Raw genomic sequence first — 27761 nt, forward strand, 5'->3', positions numbered from 1 at the left:
GCAGGTGGGTGGCAAATAACGCACAGTGGCACGTGGTGCAGTGTGGGGGTAATGCATTTTGGTAGGTCTAACAGAGAGGTGAAATATAGCGTGGCAAGGCTCTTCGCAATTCAGAAAGTCCGAAAGCTCTGGGCATGCAGGTCCACAGGTCTTTGAATGTCTCAACACAAGTGGATAAGGGAGTCAAGAAATCAGACGGAATGCATGCCTTCATTCGACTGGGCATCGAGTATAAAAACTGGCAAGCCATGCCAGAGTTGTATAGAACCCTGGTAAGGGCGCACTCTGAATATTACGCATAATTGTAATCGCCACACTACCAGCAGGATGTGGAGGCTTTCAAGAGGATGCGGGGGAGGTTTACCAGGATGTTGCCTGGTCAGCAGGTGTAATCAATGTAGAGAGGCTGAATAGACTCGGACTGTTTTCATTAGAAAGACGGAGTGGGTGACCAGATGGACTACAGGATAATGAGGCGCGTGGATTGAGTGAATGTGCAGGCACACTTTCCCAAGGTGGAGGGGTCAGTCACGAAGGGGAAGGTTTGCGGGTCAAAGTTTAGAGGAGATGTGCGACGCAGGTTTTTTAGGCAGGTGGTGTTGAGTGTCTGGAACACGTTGCGAGGGGAGGTTGCGGATGCAGTTACATTAACGGCTTTCAAAAGGTATCTTGACAAATACCTGGAAATGATGAGGGTTTAGCAAACGTTGATGCATTGACCGGTAGAGGCTTAGAAGCGGAAAGGCCTGTTCCTCTGCTGTGTTGTTCTTTGTTATTTATTGGTTGATCTTTGATTTGCGATTGTGGTCCAATTTGGGAGGTACGGTGCCACAGTGGTTAGCACTGTTAATTCACAGCTCCAGCGTCCAGGATTCATTCCCGGCTTGGGTCACTCTCTATGCGGAGTCTGCAAGTTCTCCTCGTTTCTGTGTGCATTTCCTCCAGGTGCTCCGTTTTCCTCCCAGAAGTGCAGAAAGAAGTACTATTAGGTAATTTGGACATTCTGAATTCTCAACTTAATAATAATCGTCTTTATTGTCACAAGTAGGCTAACATGAACACTGCACGAAGTTAATTTCAAAAACCCCTTTTCGGGAACACGGAGGTAGAATTCAGAATGGCCAATTCACCGAATAAGCACATCTTTCGGGACCCTGCCGCTGTTGGGCAATGGTGCTATCTACTGTGCTACCGCCCTCTGGTCTTCCCAGCATAGTGGGATTCATGATGGTGTATGTGTCTCTTCCAGGTCGACGTTCCAAAAGGCAGCGGTACAGGAACTGAATGAAATCTCAGTCCAGTAATGTAGAGTAGGTGTGTGACCATGTGCAGTACACCACGTTGCTGAATGGCCACTGTCCTGGCAGCAGTCTCCACACCTTCAGTCTGAAACTGTCAGCCTCTCCAAACAGCTTCAGAAAACATGGAGCACATATGGGAAATCTCAGAGCTAAAGGCCGTTCCGTCGATACGTTGGCCAATTCCCCCACCTCCTCACCAGTCCCCACTGCCAAGCAATCACGTGAAAATGACATGTGTTTAGCGACAGCAATGGAGCCACCAGGACCATCGTGGATCATGCAATTGGAGTGATGAAGCAGCGGTTGACGTCCGTCAACCATTCGCAGTGAGCGGTCTAGTGCGTGGAGCACTTCATCTTGTTATGCTGCACACTCCCTCTCATAACCATCATGAGGCCAAACCCATTTATTTTATCTCTTACGTGGATTTGTGTGTTACTTGATCAGCTTTTATGCATCTTATGTTTTGCACACCTCCTCCTATGAGCAATGGCGTGAGGATCAAAGAGTATAAACGTTTATAATCCATTATGGTTCAGATGTTACACTACATATGTTACATTTAGTAAGAGGAGACAGAAAGTCCTCGTACTGACATTGTAAAGGAACTAGCAGAAGATTCCTAAAGCCCAGAGCATGACATCACCATCATGGCAGCAGTTTGGAGAAGGCATAAGTACCTTGGTTGGTCTATTTGAGTAAATGCATCGAAACATCCCATCTCACACCCAATGCCACACACGCCTCAGAAACACAATGTACCACAACATCATCAACAGCAGCATAGACTGACACACAGGGCTCAACCTAACATCCCGATACTGAACAACAATCCCAGACTGGTGGCCCAATAGCATAGGAATTGTAACCTAGTGATACTTTTGCTGAATTATTAATCCCGTGATCTGGAATTCTGAAGAATGAGTTCAAATAGGGAATTTACATTCAATTAAATACATCTGGAATTTTAAAAAACAACAATTAATGTACTGTCGTGTGTAATCAGAGATGAAAGGATCAGACCCAGGATGGCGGAAGGTCATCTCCAATTCAGATGGCCAGAGAACAATATCACTGAACGGTTTGGTACCTATTTTGTGACAGACAACAGGGAACGAAACCCTGGGTGGTGACTGCACGGTCAATTCTAGCCCCACACGCCCTGGGGTCCCAACACAATTGAATTAATCAATGGTGCGTGTGTTTCACATAGCTCTTCGAACCGCGACTTCTCCAATGTTTTACAGGCACAGCATTTGTAAGTCCAAAATAAAAAAATATGTTTATTAGAAGAGAAGAGAAGAGGATAGAAGAGAGGAACATGCAATGCAAACAAGAGAATAATAGTCTACTGATCAAACTATTGCCAAACCCGTCCTACGCTCCACGCAGATGCACAGAAGACAGGCAAATGGTGGGGAGGGGGCTGGTGTAGGTATGGTTCAAAATAACGGGGATGATAAAATTGGCAGTGAGCGTTGGATCGTTGCTGCTGAAGTTGCAGTCTTTGCTCTTGTCGATCCGCCATGGACGCAAAGTTTTGCAATCATCGGTTGGTTTGGATAATCTAATGGTAGTCCTTAGTTTCAACTTATACACTGCAGAATTCTCCCAATGGAGTCAGTTTCAGCTAAATGACCTCCAACAGACTGCCTCTCAGTGACATAATGTTAGATTCCTGCAGCTAATTATTTGAAGCAAGATTTCAAACAGACCCATATTCCTGGAGATGGCGCAGGACTGGAGCCCCTGAAATTTCATTGGCTGCAGAGACAAAGGCCTTTGAACATGAAATGAAAAATGAAAAATGAAAATCGCTTATTGTCACGAGTAGGCTTCAATGAAGTTACTGTGAAAAGCCCCTAGTCGCCACATTCCGGCGCCTGTCCGGGGAGGCTGGTACGGGAATCGAACCGTGCTGCTGGCCTGCTTGGTCTGCTTTAAAAGCCAACGATTTAGCTTAGTGAGCTAAACCAGCCCCTCAGCTGCCTGTTGAGAAAAATTAGATTCAGCCCCAACCTTTTAATTAGAAGTAACCTCAACATGTTCGTCTGACAGAAATATAAAATTGCAGTGGAACATTTCCATCAGTTCACACACGAGCTCCGTCGTTCGAGTGAAAACAGTCCCAATCTATTCAGCCTCTCCGCAGAGATAGCACCCCGCAGACCAAACAACGTCCGGGTAAAGATCGTTCAAAGCACCCTCTCCAACGCCTCCACATTCTTCTGGTAGTTTGGCGACCAGAATTATGCGCAATATTCTGAATACGGCCTTACCAAGCTTCTATACACCTGAAGCATGACCTGTCAGATTTTATGCTCGATGCTCCGGCCAATGAAGGCATGCATCCTTATGCTTTCTCGACTACCTTTACCATTGCTGTTGCACTTTCAAAGATCTGTGACCTGCATGCCCAGATATCTCAGACTTTCTATACTCCTAAGTGTTTTGCAATTTACGTTATTTTTCCCATCCATGTTAAACCTCGGAAAATGCATTACCTCACATTTGTCTGGACTAAGCTCCATTTGCCGTGTCGCTGCCCACGTTACCTTGACGCACACGTGTGTTCATATGAACTTGAGGGAATATTAAGTTATAATCTAAACTTATAAAAAAAAGAACCTATTTAAAAAATAGGGGTGACACGGTGGCACATTGCTGAGCACTGCTGCCTCAATCTACAAGGAACCCGGGTTCGATTCCCACCTCGGTTAACTGGCTATGTAGAGTTCGCTGTTTCTCGCCTTGTCTGTGTAGATTTCATTCCGGCGCTGCGCATTACTCCCACAGTCTGAAGATTTGCAGTTCAGTTGTAGCGATTCTAAATTATCCCTCAGGGTAGGGTTTCAAGAATTGGACAGAGGAATGGTCTTTAAACGGTCGGTGCACACTCGATTGACCGAATGGTCTCCTTCTGTGCGATAGGGAATCCACAATTCTCTGAGCACGCACGCAAAAACCCGCACAAAAGGTTGCTGCATAAGATAAAGATGCATGGCATTAAGGGGAAAGTAGTAGCATGGATAGAGGATTGGTTAATTAATAGAAAGCAAAGAGTTGGGATAAATGGGTGTTTCTCTGGTTGGCAATCAGTAGCTAGTGGTGTCCCTCAGGGATCCGTGTTGGGCCCACAATTGTTCACAATTTACATAGATGATTTGGAGTTGGGGACCAAGGGCAATGTGTCCAAGTTTGCAGATGACACTAAGATGAGTGGTAAAGCGAAAAGTGCAGATGATACTGGAAGTCTGCTGAGGGATTTGGATAGGTTAAGTGAATGGGCTAGGATCTGGCAGATGGAATACAATGTTGACAAATGTGAGGTTATCCAATTTGGTAGGAATAACAGCAAACGGGATTATCATTTAAACGATAAAATATTAAAGCGTGCCGCTGTTCAGAGAGACTTGGGTGTGCTAGTGCATGAGTCACAGAAGGTTGGTTTACAAGTGCAGCAGGTGATTAAGAAGGCAAATGGAATTTTGTCCTTCATTGCTAGAGGGATGGAGTTTAAGACTAGGGAGGTTATGTTGCAATTGTAGTGTTAGTGCGGCCACACCTGGAGTATCGTATTCAGTTTTGGTCTCCTTACTTGAGAAAGGACGTACTGGCGCTGGAGGGTGTGCAGAGGAGATTCACTAGGTTAATCCCAGAGCTGAAGGGGTTGGATTATGAGGAGAGGTTGAGTAGACTGGGAGTGTACTCGTTGGAATTGAGAAGGATGAACATAAGAACATAAGAACATAAGAACTAGGAGCAGGAGTAGGCCATCTGGCCCCTCGAGCCTGCTCCGCCATTCAATTAGATCATGGCTGATCTTTTGTGGACTCAGCTCCACTTTCCGGCCCGAACACCATAACCCTGAATCCCTTTATTCTTCAAAAAACTATCTATCTTTACCTTAAAAACATGTAATGAAGGAGCCTCAACTGCTTCACTGGGCAAGGAATTCCATAGATTCACAACCCTTTGGGTGAAGAAGTTCCTCCTCAACTCAGTCCTAAATCTACTTCCCCTTATTTTGAGGCTATGTCCCCTAGTTCTGCTGTCACCCGCCAGTGGAAACAACCTGCCCGCATCTATCCTATCTATTCCCTTCATAATTTTAAATGTTTCAATAAGATCCCCCCTCATCCTTCTATATTCCAACGAGTACAGTCCCAGTCTACTCAACCTCTCCTCATAATCCAACCCCTTCAGCTCTGGGATTAACCTAGTGAATCTCCTCTGCACACCCTCCAGCGCCAGTACGTCTTTTCTCAAGTAAAGAGACCAAAACTGAACACAATACTCCAGGTGTGGCCGCACCAACACCTTATACAATTGCAACATAACCTCCCTAGTCTTAAACTCCATCCCTCTAGCAATGAAGGACAAAATTCCATTTGCCTTCGTAATCACCTGTTGCACTTGTAAACCAACCTTCTGTGACTCATGCACTAGCACACCCAAGTCTCTCTGAACAGCGGCATGCTTTAATATTTTATCGTTTAAATAATAATCCCTTTTGCTGTTATTCCTACCAAAATGGATAACCTCACATTTGTCAACATTGTATTCCATCTGCCAGACCCGAGCCATTCACTTAACCTATCCAAATCCCTCTGCAGACTTCCAGTATCCTCTGCACTTTTCGCTTTACCACTCATCTTAGTGTCATCTGCAAACTTGGACACATTCCCCTTGGTCCCCAACTCCAAATCATCAATGTAAATTGTGAACAATTGTGGGCCCAACACGGATCCCTGAGGGGCACCACTAGCTACTGATTGCCAACCAGAGAAACACCCATTTATCCCAACTCTTTGCTTTCTATTAATTAACCAATCCTCTAGCCATGCTACTACTTTACCCTTAATGCCATGCACCTTTATCTTATGCAGCAACCTTTTGTGTGGCACCTTGTCAAAGGCTTTCTGGAAATCCAGATATACCACATCCATCGGCTCCCCGTTATCTACTGCACTGGTAATGTCCTCAAAAAATTCCACTAAATTAGTTAGGCATGACCTGCCTTTTACGAACCCATGCTGCGTCTGCCCAATGGGACAATTTCTATCCAGATGCCTCGTAATTTCTTCCTTGATGATAGATTGCAGCATCTTCCCCATTACCGAAGTTAAACTCACTGGCCTATAATTTCCTGCTTTCTGCCTACCTCCTTTTGTAAACAGTGCCGTCACGTTTGCTAATTTCCAATCCACCGGGACCACCCCAGAGTCTAGTGAATTTCGGTAAATTATCACTAGTGCATCTGCAATTTCCCTAGCCATCTCTTTTAGCACTCTGGGATGCATTCCATCAGGGCCAGGAGACTTGTCTACCTTTAGCCCCATTAGCTTGCCCATCACTCCCTCCTTAGTGATAACAATCCTCTCAAGGTCCTCACCTGTCATAGCCTCATTTCTATCAGTCGCTGGCATGTTATTTGTGTCTTCCACTGTGAAGACCAACCCTAAAAACCTGTTCAGTTCCTCAGCCATTTCCTCATTTCCCATTATTAAAACTCCCTTCTCATCCTCTAAAGGACCAATATTTACCTTAGCCACTCTTTTTTGTCTTATATATTTGTAAAACCTTTTACTGCCTGTTTTTATATTCTGAGCAAGTTTACTCTCATACTCTATCTTACTCTTCTTTATAGCTTTTTTAGTAGCTTTCTGTTGCCCCCTAACGATTTCCCAGTCCTCTAATCTCCCAGCAATCTTTGCCGCTTTATATGCTTTTTCCTTCAATTTGATACTCTCCCTTATTTCCTTAGATATCCACGGTCGATTTTCCCTCTTTCTTCCGTCCTTCCTTTTTGTTGGTATAAACCTTTGCTGAGCACTGTGAAAAATCGCTTGGAAGGTTCTCCACTGTTCCTCAACTGTTCCACCATAAAGTCTTAGCTCCCAGTCTACATTAGCTAGTTCTTCTCTCATCCCCTTGTAATCTCCTTTGTTTAAACACAAAACACTAGTATTTGATTTTACTTTCTCCCCCTCCATCTGTATTTTAAATTCCACCATATTGTGATCGCTCCTTCCGAGAGGATCCCTAACTGTGAGATCATAAATCAATCCTGTCTCATTACACAGGACAAGATCTAGGACCGCTTGTTCCCTCGTAGGTTCCATTACATACTGTTCTAGGAAACTATCGCGGATACATTCTATAAACTCCTCCTCACAGTTGCCTTAACCGACCTGGTTAAACCAATCGACATGTAGATTAAAAACCCCCATGATAACTGCTGTACCATTTCTACATGCATCAGTTATTTCTTTGTTTATTGCCTGCCCCACCATCTCATTACTATTTGGTGGCCGATAGACTACTCCTATCAGTGACTTTTTCGCCTTACTATTCCTGATTTCCACCCAAATGGATTCAACCTTTTCCTCCATAGCACCGATGTCATCCCTTACTATAGCCCGGATGTCATCCTTAAATAACAGAGCAACACCACCTCCCTTACCATCCACTCTGTCCTTCCGAATTGTTTGATACCCTCGGATATTTAACTCCCAGTCGTGACCATCCTTTAACCATGTTTCAGTAATGGCCACTAAATCATAGTCATTTACGATGATTTGTGCCACCAACTCATTTTCTTTATTCCGAATACTACGAGCATTCAGGTAAAGTACACTTATGTTGGTTTTTTTACCTCTGTTTTGAATCTTAACATCACCAGTTTTATTCCTTTTGTTATTACTGGGCCTATCCACTGTGCTCCCCTCAGTCACTGTACCTTGTACTGTCGCCCTTATGGATTTCTGACTATGTCTTCTCTGCCTTGCACTTTTCCCCTTACTTCCTTTTGTTTCTGTCCCTGTTTTACTACCTTCCAACTTCCAGCATTGGTTCCCATCCCCCTGCCACATTAGTTTAAACCCTCCCCAACAGCTCTAGCAAACACCCCCCCTAGGACATCGGTTCCAGTCCTGCCCAAGTGCAGACCGTCCGGTTTGTACTGGTCCCACCTCCCCCAGAACCGGTCCCAATGCCCCAGGAAGTTGAATCCCTCCCTCTTGCACCATCTCTCGAGCCACGCATTCATCCTATCTATCCTGACATTCCTACTCTGACTAGCTCGTGGCACTGGTATCAATCCTGAGATTACTACCTTTGAGGTCCTACTTTTTAGTTTAACTCCTAACTCCCTGAATTCCGCTTGTAGGACCTCATTCCGTTTTTTACCTATATCGTTGGTGCCTATGTGCACCACGACAGCTGGCTGTTCACCCTCCCCCCCCCCCCCCCAGAATGTCCTGCAGCCGCTCCGAGACATCCTTGACCCTTGCACCAGGGAGGCAACATACCATCCTGGAGTCTCGATTGCGTCCACAGAACCGCCTGTCTATTCCCCTTACGATCGAGTCCCCTATCACTATCGCCCTGCCATTTTTCTTCCTGCCCTGCTGTGCAGCAGACCCAGCCACGGTGCCATGAACCTGGCTGTTGCTGCCTTCCCCTGGTGAGCCATCTCCCTCAACAGTATACAAAGCGGTATATCTGTTTTGCAGGGAGATGACCGCAGGGGACACCTGCACTGCCTTCCTACTCATGCTCTTTCTTTTGGTCACCCATTTTCTATCTCCCTCAGTAACCTTCACCTGCGGTGTGACCAACTCGCTAAACGTGCTATCCACGACCTCCTCAGCATCGCGGATGCTCCAAAGTGAGTCCATCCGCAGCTCCAGAGCCGTCAAGCGGTCTAACAAGAGCTGCAACTGAACACACTTCTTGCACGTGAAGGAGCCAGGGACAATGGGCGTGTACCTGAGCTCCCACATCGCACACGAGGAGCATGACACGGGTCTGGGATCTCCTGCCATGTCTTAAACCCTTGGTAAACTTAAACAACTAGAATTTCAAAATAAAAATAAGTAAATTAGACAATGAAAAGAAAAAGAGAGACTACTTACCAGTCACTTACCAGGGTTAAAAAGCACCTCCTCACACTCTGTACCGAATTACCTCACTGCACCAAATTACCAAGTTTCAATCCTCACTCTGTATGAGTCTCACTCCGGATGAGTCTCCTGGAAAAGTGCTCGCTTACTGTGTGCGCTCTCTGTCTGTCTTTTATACAGACCTCAGCTAACCGATGACTCAAAAAAAACCTTAACTTCAAAGAGAATAATACAATGTGCCCCTAAACAGGCCTCAACAGGCCTCAGGTGATTGACAGATAACTGCCTCTCAGCAATTAGGGTGGGGGCAGCTTCAACCAATCAGACACTAAGCTCCACACTGCACTTTTAACTGAAAAACAGCAGAATTAGATTTTCCACTTACCTTTGCTAATGAGGGGGGATCTATAGAAACATTTAAAATTATGAAGGGAATAGATAGGATAGATGCGGGCAGGTTGTTTCGACTGGCGGGTGACAGCAGAACTAGGGGACATAGCCTCAAAGTAAGGGGAAGTAGATTTAGGACTGAGTTTAGGACGAACGTCTTCACCCAAAGGGTTGTGAATCTATGGAATTCCTTGCCCAGTGAAGCAGTTGAGGCTCCTTCATTACATGTTTTTAAGGTAAAGATAGATAGTTTTTTGAAGAATAAAGGGTTTCAGGGTTATGGTGTTCGGGCCGGAAAGTGGAGCTGAGTCCACAAAAGATCAGCCATGATCTAATTGAATGGCGGAGCAGGCTGGAGGGGCCAGATGGCCTACTCCTGCTCTTAGTTCTTATGTTCTTATGTTCTTATATTCAGCTTGATTGCTTTTTTGATCGTCTGGCAAAGAAAGAGAAAGAGAGTCTTTAATGTCGTTACCAGTTGATAATATTCTTTATTATTGTCTGGAGTCTGTTCACATTAACTGCAATGAAGATACTGTGAAAGTTCCCTAGTCGCCATACTCCTGCGCCTGTTCAGGTGTACTGATGTAGAATTCACAATGTCCAAGTTACATAACAGCACATCTGTCAGGACTCGTGGAAGAAAACCGGAGCAGCCCTGGGAAACTGATGCAGAAACGGGAATAACGTGCAGATTCGGCACCGACTGTCCCACGATGGGAATTGAACATGCGACCCTGACGCTGTGAATCTCCTGTGCTTGCTGGCTTCCTCCATAGTATTGATAACAAAATTGAACTTTTCACAGGATGCGCTTCCTCTCCTGAAGTTTTGACCTTGCTCAACCAATCACAGGAAACAATAGCAGATGTTTGCAACTGCCACATATGCCGTTTGGCTGACTGTCAAGTCTATCGATTTGACAACACAGGTTCCGCCACTGAATCCAAAGGGACGCTCCGGATTAGTCCATCATGATCGGGGGATTCAAAGGTCGAAATACTGTAATGTAAACAGGAATCGCTAAGGGCGCAGGAATGTTGTAGCAGCTGACGAAATGATTTTAGATCAAAGCAGACAGATGAACGGAGATTTAAAAAATGAAGCACAAAACAGTCAAAAGGTTGACAATAATGTCCGAACACCGTTGCAATTTTACAACTGAGGTGTTTGTTTTCATTACTCCTGACGGGGGAGGGGGTGGGGGGGGGGGGGTTATGGCTCCCTGACCTCTTGCTCTGTTGGTGGCGGTCGAATGGAGAACACCCGTCCTCCTTGCCCCAGCTTCGGACGACAGGCGCCAGAATCTCTATCCCGGAGCCTTTGTCTGAATTGTACCAGAGTTTCATGAGGAGCGAGTGTCTGTGCTGCCGCGTTCCTTTAGCACATAAACCCCGAGAGCAGCCATCGATGAAGATTATTCGCGGGATTGGATCGAGGCAGACGGAGGACTGGTTTCTGGCTCCGTGCTATTCGCCACACTCAATGTGTTGAGGGATTCGGGCCTCGACTGCAGCTGCCCGGAAGAGGACGTCTGCTCAGTGGGTGCCAGGGACGATGATTTTATGTCCATCTGTCGTGAGTCAGTGTACTCCCTCGTGCTCAACACCGAGTCGCCCTGACACACCCCAGGAGCACAGCGCGGGAGGGCCTCCTGTTCAGGTCTCTGCATCGAAGCCTTCACCTCCTTATCCCCGGACACGTCGTGGTGTGCCTTGTTGCCAACGGCAGCTTACGCACACACCAGAACTCCCTCTATAGAGCAGTCCTCCTCTCAATCTTGCGGACCTGGGGTGGAGGGTGCTGTAAACAGAAGTACCGTACAATCATCCATTGCATGGGTTCACGGACTCCCAAGAAGCCTGCTACTTTTGCGGCTTTGTGGAGTCCGTGAACCATGTCTGTGTTAGGTAATATAGGCTGCACCCGCTTTTTGACAAATCTTTTGTTGGAGACCTGTTTGCATTTGAGCCCTACGATCCTGATCTGCGGGCATTTAGTGCGGAGAGGGGCGGGGAAGGCAGAAAGCCCCCTTGTGAACATGCTCCTGGGCCCGGTGTAGTTCACCATTTATAGGTTTAGTCAGCGATCTACCGAGTGAATCATCTTACCAAAATGTCTACCCCTCTGACCAGATTGTCTATCCCTCTGACCAGACAGTCTACCCCTCTGACCAGACGGTCTATCCCTCTGACCAGACAGTCTACCCCTCTGACCAGACGGTCTATCCCTCTGACCAGACAGTCTATCCCTCTGACCAGACAGTCTACCCCTCTTCCACGGTTATATTCGCGGCCGGGTGTAACTCGAAAGTCTGCATTCGGTAGCCACGGACATGAGCTAGACACTTTATGCCTGACGGGCACCACACCCTTTGGGCTGCTTTGTGAACTCATTTAATTGCACTCTCATTCGGTGTTTATACGTTTCTGAAATCTGTGTTACGTTCGATCGATGCCCATATCAATAGCCACGTCTTTTTACTTTAACACTCAGATTATTTTTCTTATAAATGTTTGGTATGAAATCACTGGCGATTTTAACGAACCTGCACATTCTTGGAGTCGAAGGAACTATTGAACATCGCCAATCAACTTACCCTGAACATATTTGAACACAAAGGGACAATTTCATCTGTCCAATCCATTTACTCTGTTTCCCACACGAAGGTACATTTTAACACGGCCAGTCAAAGTAATCAGTACCTTTTTGGATACTGAGGGACAATTTAAGAAGGAGAATCCAGCTAACCTTGAGCATGAAGAGACTTTTTAAAATGGTCAATCCAGCCAATCCACATATCTTTGGAGACTAACGAACTAATTAAAATACCTTGATGCGCAAACCATTAGTGCTGCATTGGTCGTGTGAAATTGTCTAACAGGCCGGCAAGTTTAACTTTAAAAACTTACCTTATAGGAGAAGCGGTCTCCAGATTTTCGGCGGTAGCAGTGCCCAGGGACCTGTCGGGAAGGTAAGTTTAACTTTAAAAACTTACCTTACAGTTGAAGCGACCTCCAGATTTTCGGCGGCAGCAATGACCAGGGGTCTGTCGAGAAGGAAAGTTTACCTGTTTAAAAAGTTACCTTGAGAGCTTCAGGAAGTCGGCCTTGGGGATTTCTTGGAAGATATGTAAGGACCTGTATATAAGTTGGCCGATTTCTGAACCCGAGACACTTCTCTTGTAGTGTCCCCCACCCTCCCACGTCCTCTCACTTAAGGGGTTGAGTGAATATCAAGTAAGCTCTTCTTTTCTTTTTATTGTTTTATCTAGAGGGGGTGGCAGGGAAGGCAGTACAATGTTCCTCCTGCACAATGTTTGATGTGAGGGACTCGGTCAGTGTCACTGCCGATTTCATCTGTTGGAAGTGAACCCATCTCCAGCTCCTCAGAAACCGTGTTAGGGAGCTGGAGCTGGATGAACTTCGGATAATTCGGGAGGCAGACAGGTCATAGGTAGAAGTTTCAGGGATGTAGTTACTCCGAAGAATACAGAAAGATGGGTGACGGTGAGAGTGGCTGGGAGGAAGCAATCAAACATGGATCCCCTGTGCTCGTTCCCCTCATTAACAGGTATACCGTTTTGGATACTGTTGGGCGTACGTACCAGGGGTACGCCATGGGGTAAAGGTCTCTGGCACAGAGTCTGTCCCTAATGTTCTGAAGAGAAGCGGGGGGGGGGGGAGGAGTAGAGCATTAGTCATTGGAGACTCTATAGTTAGGGGGATAGATAGGAGATTCTGTGGGAATGAGAGAGACTCCCGGTTGGTGTGTTGCCTTGCAGGTACCAAGGTCCGCGATGTGTCGGATCGTGTTTTCGGGATCCTTATGGGGAAGGGCTGCAGACCCAAGTGGTCCACATAGGTACCAACGACATCGGTAGCAAAAGGGATAGGGATGTACGGCAGGAATTCAGGGAGCTAGGGTGGAAACTTAGATCTAGGACAAACAGAGTTATTATCTCTGGGTTGTTACCAGTGCCAGTGATAGCGAGACAAGGAACAGTGAGAGAGCAGTGGAACACGTGGCTACAGGGATGGTGCAGGAGGGAGGGTTTCAGATTCCTGGAAAATTGGGGGTCATTCTGGGGTACAACCTCTAAAAACGGAATGGTCTCCACCTGGTCCAGAGGGGTACCAATATCCTGGGGCGGGGGGGGGGGGGTTACTAATGCTCTTTGGAGGGCTTAAACTAGTTCAGCAGGGGATTGGGAACGTGAATTGTGGCTCCAGTACACAAGATGTTGAGAGTAGTGAGGAAATGAGTAAGGTTGGAGGCAGGAAGGTGATTTATAGTTTGTCTACTTCAATGCCAGGAGCATCCAGAATAAGGTGGATGAACGTGCGGCATGGGTTGGTACCTGGGTTTTCGATGCTGTGGCCATTTCGGAGACGTGGACAGAGCAGGGACAGGAATGGTTGTTGCAGCTGCCGGGTTTTAGACATTTCAGTAAGCTCAGGGAAGGTGGTAAGCAAAGAGGAGGTGTGGCATTCGTAGTCAACGACAGTATTACGATTCCTGAGAGGAAACTGTTGAGGACTCATCTACTGAGATAGTATGGGCTGAGGTTAGAAACAGGAGAGGAGAGGTCACCCTGTTAGGGGTTTTCTATAGGCCTCCGAAATGTTCCAGAGATGTAGAGGAAAGGTTTGCAAAGATGATTCTGGATAGGAGCGCAAGTAACAGGGTAATTGTTATTGGGAACTTTAACTTTCCAAATATTGACAGGAAACGCTATAGTTCGAGTACTTTAGATGGGTCCGTTTTTGTCCAATGTGTGCAGGAGGGTTTCTGACACAGTATGTAGATAGGCCAACGAGAGGCGAGGCCATAATGGGGTTGGTACTGGGTACTGAACCAGGACAGGTGTTAGATTTGCAGGTAGGTGAGCACTTTGTTGATAAAGACCACAATTCGATTATGTTTATTTTGTGGTGCGAAGGGGTAGGTTTCTACCGCACGGCAAGTGTTATATCTGGGGAACGGCAATTATGATGTGATGAGGCAAGACTTAGGATGTATCAGATGGGAGGGAATTTGCAGGGGATGGGCACAATGGAAATGTGGAGCTTGTTCAAGGAACAGCTACTGCGTGTCCTTGATAAGTATGTACCTGTCACGCAGGGATGAAGTAGTCGAGCGAGGGAACCGTGGTTTACTAAAGTAGTTGAAAGACTTGTCAAGAGGAAGAAGGAGGCTTATGTAAAGATGAGACGTGAAGTTTCAGTTAGGACGTTCGACAGTTACAAGTTAGCTAGGATGGACCTGAAGAGAGAGCAAAGAAGAGCCACGAGGTGACAAGATACGTCCTTGGCAGGTAGGATCAAGGATAACCCTAAAGCTTTCTATAGATATGTCAAGAATAAAAGAATGACGAGGGTAAGAGTAGTGCCAGTCAAGGACAGTAGTGGGAAGTTGTGCGTGCATTCCGCGGAGATAGGAGAGGTGCTAAATGAAAGTTTTTCGTCAGTATTCAAGCAGGAAAAAGACAATAATGTCGAGGAGAAAACTGAGATACAGGCTACTGGATTGAAGCGCTTGAGTTTCATAAGGAGGGGCTGTTAGCAATTCTGGAAAGAGTGAAAATAGGTAATTCTCCTGCGCCGGATGGCACTTATCCCAGGATTCTCTGGGAAGCCCAAGGAGCAGATTGATGAGCTTTGGCTTTGATCTTTAAGTCATCGTTGGGTCCAGGAATAGTGACAGAAGACTGGGGGAAAGCAAATGTTGTTCCATTGTTCAAGAAGGAAAGTAGAGTCAACCCCGGTAACTATAGACCGGTTCTTATCTCTGTTGTGGGCAAAGTCTTGGATAGTGTTATTAGACATAGGATGTAACATCATCTGGAATGTAATAACTTGATTCAGATAGTCAACATGGTTTTGTGAAGGGTAGATCGTGCCTCACAAACCTTATTGAGTTCATTGAGAAGGTGACCAAACAGGTGGATAAGGGTAAAGCAGTTGATGTGGCGTATATGGATTTCTGTAAAGCGTTTGATAGGGTTCCCCACGGTAGGCTATTTCAGAGAATACAGAGGCATGGGATTCAGGGTGATTTAGCAGTTTGAATCAGAAATTGGCTAGCTGGAAGAAGACAAAGGATGGTGCTTGATGGGGCATGTTCAGACTGGAGTCCAGTTACTAGTGGTGAACCACAAGGTTTTGGAGCAACTTCTGTTTGTAACTTTTATAAATTACCTGGAGGAGGCCGCAGAAGGATGGGTGAGTACATTTTCAGATGACACTGAAGAGTGGGCGGAGGTCTGGACAGTGCGGAAGGATGTTACAAGTTACAGAGGGACATAGATAAGCTGCAGAGCTGGGCTGACAGATGGCGATGGAGTTTAATGCAGAAAAGTGTGAGGTGATTCATTTTGGAAGTAATAACAGGAAGACCGAGTACTGGACTGATGGAAAGATTATTGGTAGTGTGGATGAGCAGAGAGATCTCGGTGTCCATGTTCATCGATCCCTGAAAATTGCTACCCAGGCTGAGAGGGTTGTTAAGAAGGCGTATAGTGTGTTACCTTTTATAGGTAGAAGGATTGAGTCTCGGAGCCATGAGGTCATGTTGCAGCTGTACAAAACTCTGGCGTGTCCGCATTTGGAGTATTGCGTGCAATTCTGGTGGCCGCATTATAGGAAGAATGTGGAAGCATTTGAAAGGGTGCAGAGGAGATTTAACAGAATGTTGCCTGGTATGGAGGGAAGATCTTATGAGGGAAGGCAAAGCGACTTGAGGTTGTTTTCGTTAGAGAGAAGAAGATTAAGAGGTGACTTAATAAAGGCATACAAGATGATCAGAGGATTAGATAGGGTGGGCAGTGAGAACCTTTTCACACGGATGGTGATGTCTGGCACGAGGGGACATTGCTTTAAATTGAGTGGAGATAGATACAGGACAGATGTCAGAGGTAGGTTCTTTACTCAGAGTTGAAAGGGCGTGGAATGCCCTGCCTGCAACAGTAGTAGACTCGCCAACACCAAGGGCATTCAAATGGTCATTGGATAGATATATGGATGATGAAGGAATAGTGTATATGTGCTTTAGCGTGGTTTCACGGGTCGGCGCAACATCGAGGGCCGAAGGGCCTGTATTGCGCTGCAATTTTCCATGTTTTATGTTTCGTGTCATTGGCAAACTAGGATGTGTAGCATTCTATCAAATTGCCTTAAATGTCTAATGTATGCAGCGAAACTGTGTGTTGTCGGAGTGTATGTGTGAGTACACATGTATCTGTACACGTGTATGTGTGAAATGTGTGAGATCTATTTCGGGTTGTAAATGGATGGAAGATCAAAGGATGCAATTGTTTGTTAACTATATTAGACTGAGATCCTTGAAGAGTCACAGCTTGCATGTGCTGTGAGAAAAGATTGATTAACCAAGGCCTATTATTCAAATACTTCGGACACGTGAAAAAGCTACAAGAACATTGAATACACAGATAGAGACAAGCAGCCACCTGTAATCGGAACATAAACCTCATGTTTGAATGTAAAGGACTGAGCTCATGAATACAATAAATAAGAACCCACCCTGGGATTCTGTGCAATTGAAGTTCTGCTTGTCCAAAAAATAAAAAATAACTGCAATGAACAATTCCTTGGACAGGTCAGAGGGGTTTTGGATCTGTATTTAACTCCAGACAGTATTTGGATTGTGAGTGTTTGGTGGACAGTGGAGATGAATCTTTACTGTGAACACAGGAATTTAGGTTTGGGGGGGTGATTTAATCAAATGCTTCAGCATAATAATTGCTCTTGTACATATCGTGTGTGTATGCGTGTGTGATTGAGAGCACGGAAACATGTAGAGCACAATCTCATCCTGTGTCTGTCTCGGTATCTCTGACTGAAAATACCTGGTCCGTTTCCTAAATTACCACTTTTCAAAAGGGCTCCTTTGCCTGTGAAACAGTTTGTGATAGCCAAAGGTTATGAAGTGTTTTAGAAATGTCTGTCCCAAGCTGCTCTAAGGATGTTCAGAGTCAGTGACTTGGGTCACACACACGCCAGATACACCCCTCCAAATTGAAGGTGGAGATGTGAACGCACTCCATTTAAAAGATGTATTGACCCAGCCTGTATGAGTTTGTGTACGTGTGTCAGTTTGTGTTTTTTTGTACACGTGTGTGTGTCTTGGAGGGGGGGGGGGTTCTGTGTGCCATTCGTCACGCGGCACGGTAGCACATAAGTGACACGGTAGCACAATGGGTGGCACGGTGGCCTCGTAGTTCCAGGGGCCTCGGTTCGATTCCTGCGCTTGGGCCATTTTCTGTACGTAGTCTGCACGTTCCCCCGTGTATGCGTGGTTTTCCTCCGGGTGCTCCGGTTTCCGCCCAGGCGTCCCCAAAGCGCGCATTTTGTTGAATTGGACATTATGAATTCTCCCTCAATGTACGCGAACAAGCGCCAGAGTGTGGCGACTAGGGGCTTACAGTAACTTCATTGCAGTGTGTGCCTGTGTGTCTGCCCGTATCTGTGCGTGTGTGTCTGTGTGTGTCTGTGTGCTCATGTCTGTCTCAGTTTGATTTTATTTAGTAATGATTGATGATAATAAGATAGAACGTTTTCCAAAGTGCTCACACATTGGCAGCATTGTAGTTGTAAACAATAAGGACAGAGACAGTGTAAACTCTGAAGAGAGGGCAATACCTTGGCCCACTCCCCTACCCCATCGTTGTCACCCCACCGAACCTGAACATCATTTGATACTGTGGGCAATTTTGATTTAGCACGGCCAACCCACCCAACCTGCACGATTTTGGAATGTGGGAGGAAACAGGATGACGCGGACGAAACGCTAGCAAGCACGGGGAGAATGTGCAGACTCCGCACAGACACTGACCCTAGCCGGGAATCGAACGTGGGACCTTGGAGCTTTGAGGCAGCACTACTAACCACTGTATGATCCCGGCGGCTCTGGGTCGCTGCCCATGTGGAGTTTGCACATTCTCCCCTGTTTGCCTGTGTTTCATACCCACACCCAAAGATGTGCAGGGCACGTGGATTGGCCATTTCCCCTTAATTGTAAAAAAAAAAATTAGGCTCTCTAAATTAATTGAAAAAAAATAGTGTTATTGCCATTTTCATAATTCTGTCCATTGCCGTTCGTTTACATTTATTAGACAGTAAAAAGGCTTTCTCTTACATTTTTTATTGACAAACCGTTGCCGTCTAGTTCGATGTGTCCGACCACCCCCCCCCCCTCCCTGCTCCCCCCGCAGTACCCCTTTCCCTAAATATTCTCCTCTCTCTCACACAGACCCTCCGTGATGCCCTTCCCGGCCGATCTGGGGTGTGATCCCCTTCTCCTTGTTTTCCCCCCTTACCGCCATTTCTTTTCTGCTCCCTCCCTCCTCAGATGGAGGATGAGAAGGTAAAATCAATTACTATGGTTTTGTCCTTAAACAAAGGAGATTTCAATGGGATAAGAGAATAAATAGCTAAGGTCGACTGGGAGCAAAGACATTATGGGGGATCAGTTGAGAATCAGTGGAGAACATACCAAGCGTGTTTTAACAGTGCTCAGCAAAGGTTTATACCAACAAAAAGGAAGGACGGTAGAAAGAGGGAAAATCGACCCTGAATATCTAAGGAAATAAGGGAGAGTATCAAATTGAAGGAAAAAGCATGCAAAGTAGCAAAGATTAGTGGGAGACTGGGGGACTGGGAATTATTTAGGGGGCAACAGCAAACTACTAAAAAAGCAATAAAGAAGAGTAAAATACATTATGAGAGTAAACTTGCTCAGATTCTAAAAACAGACAGTAAAACTTTTTATAAATATATAAAACAAAAAAGAATGGTTAAGGTAAATATTGGTCCTTTAGAGGATGAGAATGTAGTTTTAATAATGGGAGATGAGGAAATGGCTGAGGAAATCAACTGGTTTTTTGTGTCAGTCTTCACAGTGGAAGACACATTTCACATGCCAGTGTCTGATAGAAATGGGGCTGTGACAGGTGAGGACCTGGAGAGGATTGTTGTCACTAAGGACGTAATGATGGGTAGTGGTAGTGGTAAAGGTGGACAAGTCTCCTGGCCCTGATGGAATGCATCCCAGAGTGCTAAAATAGATGGATAAGGAAAATGCAAAGGCACTAGTGAAAATTTACCAATATTCACTAGACTCTGGGGTGGTCCAGTGGATTGGAAATTAGCAAACGTGACACTACTGTTCGAAAAAGGAGGTAGGCATTGTGTGGCTAATTATAGGCCAGTGAGCTGAACTTCGGTAGTAGGGAAGATGCTGGAATCTATCATCAAGGAAGAAATTGCGAGGCATCTGGATAGAAATTGTCCCATTGGGCAGACGCAGCATGGGTTCGTAAAGGGCAGGTCATGCCTAACTAATTTAGTGGAATTTTTTGAGGACATTACCAGTGCTGTAGATAACGGGGAGCCGATGGATGTGGTATATCTGGATTTCCAGAAAGCCTTTGACAAGGTGCCACACAAAAGTTTGCTGCACAAGATAAGATTCGGGGCCTCACGGTAGCATGGTGGTTAGCATCAATGCTTCACAGCTCCAGGGTCCCAGGTTCGATTCCCGGCTGGGTCACTGCTTGTGTGGAGTCTGCACGTCCTCCCCGTGTGTGCGTGGGTTTCCTCCGGGTGCTCCGGTTTCCTACCACAGTCCAAAGATGTGCGGGTTAGGTGGATTGGCCATGCTAAATTGTCCGTAGTGTAAGGTTAATGGGGGGATTGTTGGGTTAAGGGTATATGGGTTACGTGGGTTTATGTAGGTTGATCATTGCTCGGCACAACATCGAGGGCCAAAGGGCCTGTTCTGTGCTGTACTGTTCTATGTTATATAAGATAAAGATGCATGGCATTAAGGGTAAAGTAGTAGCATGGATAGAGGATTGGTTAATTAATATAAAGCAAAGAGTTGGGATAAATGGGTGTTTCTCTGGTTGGCAATCAGTAGCTAGTGGTGTCCCTCAGGGATCCGTGTTGGGCCCACAATTGTTCACAATTTACATAGATGATTTGGAGTTGGGGACCAAGGGCAATGTGTCCAAGTTTGCAGATGACACTAAGATGAGTGGTAAAGCGAAAAGTGCAGAGGATACTGGAAGTGTGCAGAGGGATTTGGATAGGTTAAGTGAATGGGCTAGGGTCTGGCAGATGGAATACAATGTTGAGAAATGTGAGGTTATCCATTTTGGTAGGAATAACAGCAAACGGGATTATTATTTACACTATAAAATTTTAAAGCGTGCCGCTGTTCAGAGAGACTTGGGTGTGCTAGTGCATGAGTCACAGAAGGTTGGTTTACAAGTGCAACAGGTGATTAAGAAGGCAAATGGAATTTTGTCCTTCGTTGCTATAGGGATGGAGTTTAAGACTAGGGAGGTTATGTTGCAATTGTAGTGTTAGTGCGGCCACACCTGGAGTATTGTGTTCCGTTTTGGTCTCCTTACTTGAGAAAGGACGTACTGGCGCTGGAGGGTGTGCAGAGGAGATTCACTAGGTTAATCCCAGTACTGAAGGGGTTGGATTATGAGGAGAGGTTGAGTAGACTGGGACTGTACTCGTTGGAATTTAGAAGGATGAGGGGGGATCTTATAGAAACATTTAAAATTATGAAGGGAATAGATAGGATAGATGCGGGCAGGTTGTTTCCACTGGCGGGTGACAGCAGAACTAGGGGACATAGCCTCAAAATAAGGGGAAGTAGATTTAGGACTGAGTTTAGGAGGAACTTCTTCACCCAAAGGGTTGTGAATCTATGGAATTCCTTGCCCAGTGAAGCAGTTGAGGCTCCGTCATTACATGTTTTTAAGGTAAAGATAGATCGTTTTTTGAAGAATAAAGGGATTAAGGGTTATGGTATTCGGGCCGGAAATTGGAGCTGAGTCCACAAAAGATCAGCCATGATCTAATTGAATGGCGGAGCAGGCTCGAGGGGCCAGATGGCCTACTCCTGCTCCTAGTTCTTATGTTCTTATGTTCTTATATTCAGCTTGATTGCTTTTTTGATCGTCTGGCAAAGAAAGAGAAAGAGAGTCTTCAATGTCGTTACCAGCTGATAATATTATTTATTATTGTCTGAAGTCTGTTCACATTAACTGCAATGACGGTACTGTGAAAGTTCCCTAGTCGCCATACTCCTGCGCCTGTTCAGGTGTACTGATGTAGAATTCACAATGTCCAAGTTACATAACAGCACATCTGTCAGGACTCGTGGAAGAAAACCGGAGCAGCCCTGGGAAACTGATGCAGAAACGGGAATAACGTGCAGATTCGGCACCGACTGTCCCACGATGGGAATTGAACATGCGACCCTGACGCTGTCAAACAACAGTGCTTGCTGGCTTTATCATCAAGGAAGAAACAGCGAGGCATCTGGATAGAAATTGTCCCATTGGACAGACGCAGCATGGGTTCATAAAGGGCATGTCGTGCCTAACTAATTTAGTGGAACTTTTTGAGGACATTACCAGTGCAGTAGATAACGGGCAGCCAATGGATGTGGTATACCTGGATTTTCAGAAAGCTTTTGACAAGGTGCCACACAAAAGGTTGCTGCATCAGATAAATATACATTGTATTCAGAGCAGCATGGATAGAGGATTGGTTAATTAATAGAAAGCAAAGTGTTGGGATTAATGGGTGTTTCTCTGGTTGGCAATCAGTAGCTAGTGGTGTCCCTCAGGGATCCGTGTTCGGCCCACAATTGTTCACAATTTACCTAGATGATTTGGAGTTGCGGACCAAGGGCAATGTGTCCATATTTTCAGATGACACTCAGATAAGTGGTAAAGCGAAAAGTGCAGCGGATACCAGAAGTCTGCAGAGGGATTTGGATAGGTTAAGTGAATGGGCTAGGGTCTGGCAGATGGAATACAATGTTGACAAATATGAGGTTATCCATTTTGGTAGGAATAACAGCAAACTGGATTATTATTTCAATGATAAAATATTAAAGCATGCTGCTATGCAGAGAGACCTGGGTGTGCTCATGCATGAGTAACAGGAAGTTGGTTTACAGGTGCAAGAGGTGATTAAGAAGGCAAATGGATTTTTGTCCTTCATTGCTAGAGGGATGGAGTTTATCACGAGGGAGGTTCTGCTGCAATTATATAACGTGTTAGTGAGGCCAGACCTGGAGTATTGTGCTCAGTTTTGGTCTCCTTACTTGAGGAAGGAGGTACTGGCACTGGAGGGTATGCAGAAGAGATTCACTAGGTTAATCCCAGAGCTGAAGATGTTCGATTACGAAGAGTGGTTGAGTAGACTGGGACTGTACTCGTTGGAATTTAGAAGGATGCGGGGGGGGGGGGGGGGGGGGGAGGGCGTATCGTATAGAAATATATAAAATTATGAAGTGAATAGATAGGATAGATGCGGGCAGTTTTTTCCATTGGCGGTTGAAAGCAGAATTAGGGGGCATAGCCTCAAAATAAGGGGAAGTAGATTTAGGACTGAGTTTAGGAGGAACTTCTTCACCCAAAGGGTTGTGAATCTATGTGACGCCTTGCCCAGTGAAGCAGTTGAGTCACCTTCATTCAATGGTTTTAATGTAAAGATAGATAGTTTTTTGAAGAATAAAGGGATTATGTGTTATGTTGTTCCGGCCAGAACGTTTAGCAGAGTCTACAAAAGAAACAGCCGATCTCATTGAATGGTGCAGCAGGCTCGAATGGCCAGACCCCCGACTCCTGCTCCTAGTTCTTATGTTCTTATGTTCCAGTGCTGCCCGCCACAGCCAGCACTGTTAGTGCTCACTACACAGCCAGCACTGCCAGTGCTCCCCTCCACAGCGTTCACTGCCAGTGCTCCTCCCCACAGCCAGCACTTTCAATGCTCCCCCACAGCTAGCTCAGTCAGTGTCCCCCACTCCCAGCACTGCCAGTGCTCCCGCCACAGCCAGCACTGCCAGTGCACCACCTCTGACAGCCGACATTGCCAGTGCTCCCTCCCACAGCCAGCACTGACAGTGCTTTCTCCACCCCACAGCCAGCATCGCTTGTGCTCCCCCACAGCCAGTCCTACCAGTTCTCCCCCCACAGCCCGCACTGCCAGTGCTACCCCTCGCACAGCCCACACTGCCAGTGCTCCCTCACACAGCCAGCACTGCCAGTGTTCAACCCACAGCCAGCGCTGCCAGTGTTCCACCGACAGCCAGCACTGCAAGTTCTCCGGCAACACTGCCAGCACTGCCAGTGCTCGCTGTCACATCTACCGCTACGAGTACTCCCCCTCCCACAGCCAGCAATGTCAGGTTTCCCCCTCCCACAGCTAGCACTGCCAGTGCCCCCGCCCACAGCCAGTCCCGACAGTGCTCCCCCCCACACCCCGCATGCCAGTGCTATCCCCACAGCCCGCACTGCCAGGGCTCACTCACAGCCCACACTGCTAGTGCTACCACTCGCACAGCCAATACTGCCAGTTCTCCCTCACACAGACAGCACTGCCAGTGTTCCAACCACAGCCAGCACTGCCAGTGTTCCACCCACAGCCAGCACTGCCAGCCCTCCACCAACAGCCAGCACGGCCTGTGCCTCAAAAACACTGTCACTGCCAATCTCGCCCCAATACCCAGCACTACGGGTACTCCCCCTCCCACAGCCAGCACTACCAGTGCTTCACACACAGCCAGCAATTCCAGTTCTCCTCCCGCAGCCATTCCCCCGCCCCCCACAGCCAGCGGTGCCAGTACTTCCCCCCCTCAGCCAGCACTGCCAGTGCTCCGCCCCAGAACGCTGTCAGTGCCCCGCCCCCACAGCCAGCCGTGCCAGTGCTCCCCACCACAGCCAACACTGCCAGTGCTCTTCCCACAGCCAGCACTGCCAATGATCCACCTCCCACAGCCGACAATGCCAATGCGAGCACCGCAAGTGCTCCCCCCACAGTCAGTCCTGCCAGTGACCCCCCCCCCCACATCCCGCATTGCCAGTGCTACGTCTCGCACAGCCAACACTGCCAGTGCTCCCTCACACAGCCAGCACTTCCAGTATTCCACGAACAGCCAGCACTGCCAGTACCCCAGCTACAATGCCAGCACAGCCAGTGCTCGCCCGCAAATCCAGCACTACGAGTACTCCCCTCCCGCAGTGCTCCAACACGGCCGGCAATGCCGGTACACCACCCACAGCCAGTCCCCATCAGCACAGCCAGCACTACCAGTGCTCCCCCACAGCCAGCACTGCCAGTGCCCTCCCCACCGCAGTCAGCTCTGCCCGTGCTCTCCTCACAGCCAGCACGGCCAGTGCTCCCCCCACAGCCCACAATGCCAGTGCTCCCCACCGCAGTCAGCTCTGCCCGTGCTCCCCCAACAGCCAGCACGGCCAGTGCTCTCCCCCCCCCACAGCCCACAATGCCAGTGCTCCCCGCACAGCCAGCTGTGCCGGTGCTCACCCTATACAGCCAGCAAGATGTGGCAAATATCGAGGAGAATGCCAATGACCTGCCAAACGATATCCATCGGGCAGCATAATGGAAAGGGAAGAGGAAGCTGGATTTTAAAACAGAGTTATGTGAGGTGATGTATTTTCACAAATGGTCCAGGGAGAGAGTGGTGGGCGGTATAACCTGGAAATAAAATATCAATCATGAAGAGAGTCCACAATGTCCTGAACTGCACATGGCTAGCTGTGTGTAAACACCGAGATTGGAATTCTAAAAACAGATGTCCTCTTACCCTTCCCAAAAAGGCAGTTAATCCAAATCCAGAGACGTTTTGATGAACGTTTTTACAGTCAGTGTATGTGTATGTGCAATCGAAGCACGACTCCCTTCACGACGGAAAAGGTTGTCAGCAACAGGCACACACCAGGTGGGACAGTCGCGAGATTCGCTGATAATCACTTTAAATTGTTCGGCTGAACAGCTGTGTTGGTATCGTTTTACTGGTGGCTCCATGCTTGCAAATAAGGCAGCATTCAGGCAAAGATATTTTCCAATGACATCACAAAAAACAGACACGTCTATTGGTTTCATTAGAAACGCAAAGTAACTCCAGAGTTCCAATTATACCACGGCAGGCGATGGAATTTGAATCTTCTCAGAATCATGAAACCATTGTCGCTCGTTTCATAAAACAACTGGTTCACTGATCTCCCGAGCCGCGCTGGCCCAACCGTGACTCCAGACCAACTCGAATGGTCTTGCAATGCCCTCAGCAACCACTACCTTCAGGGGATGGAAAACAAATGCTGGTCGTGCCAACTATGCCCATATCACACGGAGGAATAAAGCAGAAACAAAAATACCAGCGCTCTGGCAGTGCTGAGCTCGGTGTCTTGGAGAGGGCAATTGCGACAGCAGTGCAGCGCTCTCACATTGCTATGCTCCAGGGACTGGAGTGGGACATCAACCCACACCATTGCAGCACCCCCACAGTGCTGTGCTTCATGTACTGGAGTGGAAAACGAACCCATAACAGTGCAGCGTTCCAGCGGTGCTCAGCTTTATGCACTGGAGTGGTCCATGAACCCACAAATGCAGTGTTCCCGTGATACTGAACTCCAACTACAGGAGTGAAACATCAAGAAAAAACAGTGCAGCACTTGATGTTTCACTCCAGTGGTTGGAGCTCAGCATCACGGGAACACTGCATTTATGGGTTCATGGACCACTCCAGTGCATAAAGCTTAGCACCGCTGGAACGCTGCACTGTTGTGGGTTCATTTTCCACTCCAGTACATGAAGCACACCACTGTGGGAGTGTTGCAATGGTGTGGGTTGATGTCCCATTCCAGTACCTGGAGCATAGCAATGTGAGAACGCTGCACTGCTGTCGCAATTTCCCTCTCCAAGACACCGAGCTCAGCACTGCCAGAGCGCTGCATTGTTATGGGTACATGTCCCAGTCTTGTACGTGGAGCTCAGCACTACGGGGGCGCTGAATTCTTTTGGATTGATGTTCCAGTCTATTGCACAGAGCTCAGCACTGTGTGACTGCTGCATTTTTAAGGATTGGTATTTGCAATGATCGAACTCAGCACTGCGTGTGTCGTGTTCTGGAGGAAGCAGCAAATGGTTACCTTGTCAAGCTCATCCTCGGAGTGGGAACATATGGGTTATGCTGTGGTTATTCTATGTAAAGCTGGGGTTCTCGCATTGTTCTGCACCAACAGCACTGCACGAACGTTAACTGAAACTCTACATCCTTCACATCTAATTTTCTCTTTTGTGAGATATTTTGTGAAATGATTGACCGCACTCTTTTCGGAGCAAATATTGTTGGACGTTGTAAACGTCCCATATCCCTGAAACTGGTGTGATTCTTTAGGTGCTGCGAACATGTCTCTAAAAATATGTTTTATTCTCTGTGTTCTTGGATAGTGGGGGTGGCGTTCTCCATCCAGAGGCAACACACAGAGCCTCACTACAGTTCAGAGAGAAAATCAACAGACCGGAGAGTGGGAGTGAGGGAGTAGGATTGAACATGGCAGGAAGTGGGACAGAGGGAGTGAAAGAATCCGCGCAGACTAGCGGGTTGGTGGGAGTCTGTAAAGGAAAGGAATGAGGGACTGGTTGGGTATTGGGCAGGAAGTTTGAGGGAGGACGTCTTTAGACATCAGATATTTGGAAAGACAGAATCTGTATAGGGCATGAAATGGGAGGTCGGGAGGTCAATAGGGGGCGAGGGTCAGTTTACAGCATAGAGTGGGAGGGAAATGATTCTGTGCAGGTCAGTGAGTCGGATTGAGGGGCTGAGTCTGTAGAAGACAGTGTGTGGGAGGCAGGGCTGTGTGAGTCTGTACAGGAAAAGGAGTGGGTGGAAGGGAGAGGATGAATTTCTACACAGCCAGTGGGTGGAGGGAGGGAGTGAGATCGTACAGAACAGGAGGTGGAGGGAAGGAGTCTGATTGCAAGACCAAGAGGTTCACGGAATGGTTTTGTACAGACTCGGAGGTGGAGAGACGGAGTGAGTTTGTACAGACCAGGAGTTGGAAGGAGGGAGTATCTTTGTACAGACCAGTAAGTGTAGAGAGGGAGTGAATTTGTACAGAACAGGAAGTGGAGTGAGGGAGTTTGTACCTATCAGGAGGTAGAAGGAGACAGAGCGTTTGTTCACACTAGTAAGTGGAGGGATGGAGTGACTTTGTATGGACCAGAAGGTGGAGGGATGGAGTGAGTTCGTACAGACCAGGAGCTGGAGGGGAGGGGGAGTGAGTTTGTGCAGACCAGGAGGTGGAGGG

At 47.1% G+C, this 27761-nt stretch overlaps 1 long non-coding RNA gene across 1 annotated transcript in view; it reads left to right on the forward strand.

The window, feature by feature from the left end:
• Positions 1-27761, forward strand: part of LOC119961241 — a 39156-nt gene that overhangs the window by 2806 nt on the left and 8589 nt on the right. The window contains exon 2 of the long non-coding RNA XR_005459624.1: positions 12518-12572. This is a non-coding gene — a long non-coding RNA (uncharacterized LOC119961241). The remainder of the gene's footprint in view (positions 1-12517; positions 12573-27761) is intronic.

This window comes from Scyliorhinus canicula, unplaced genomic scaffold (assembly GCF_902713615.1).
Source record: "Scyliorhinus canicula unplaced genomic scaffold, sScyCan1.1, whole genome shotgun sequence".
NCBI classification, from domain to species: domain Eukaryota; kingdom Metazoa; phylum Chordata; class Chondrichthyes; order Carcharhiniformes; family Scyliorhinidae; genus Scyliorhinus; species Scyliorhinus canicula.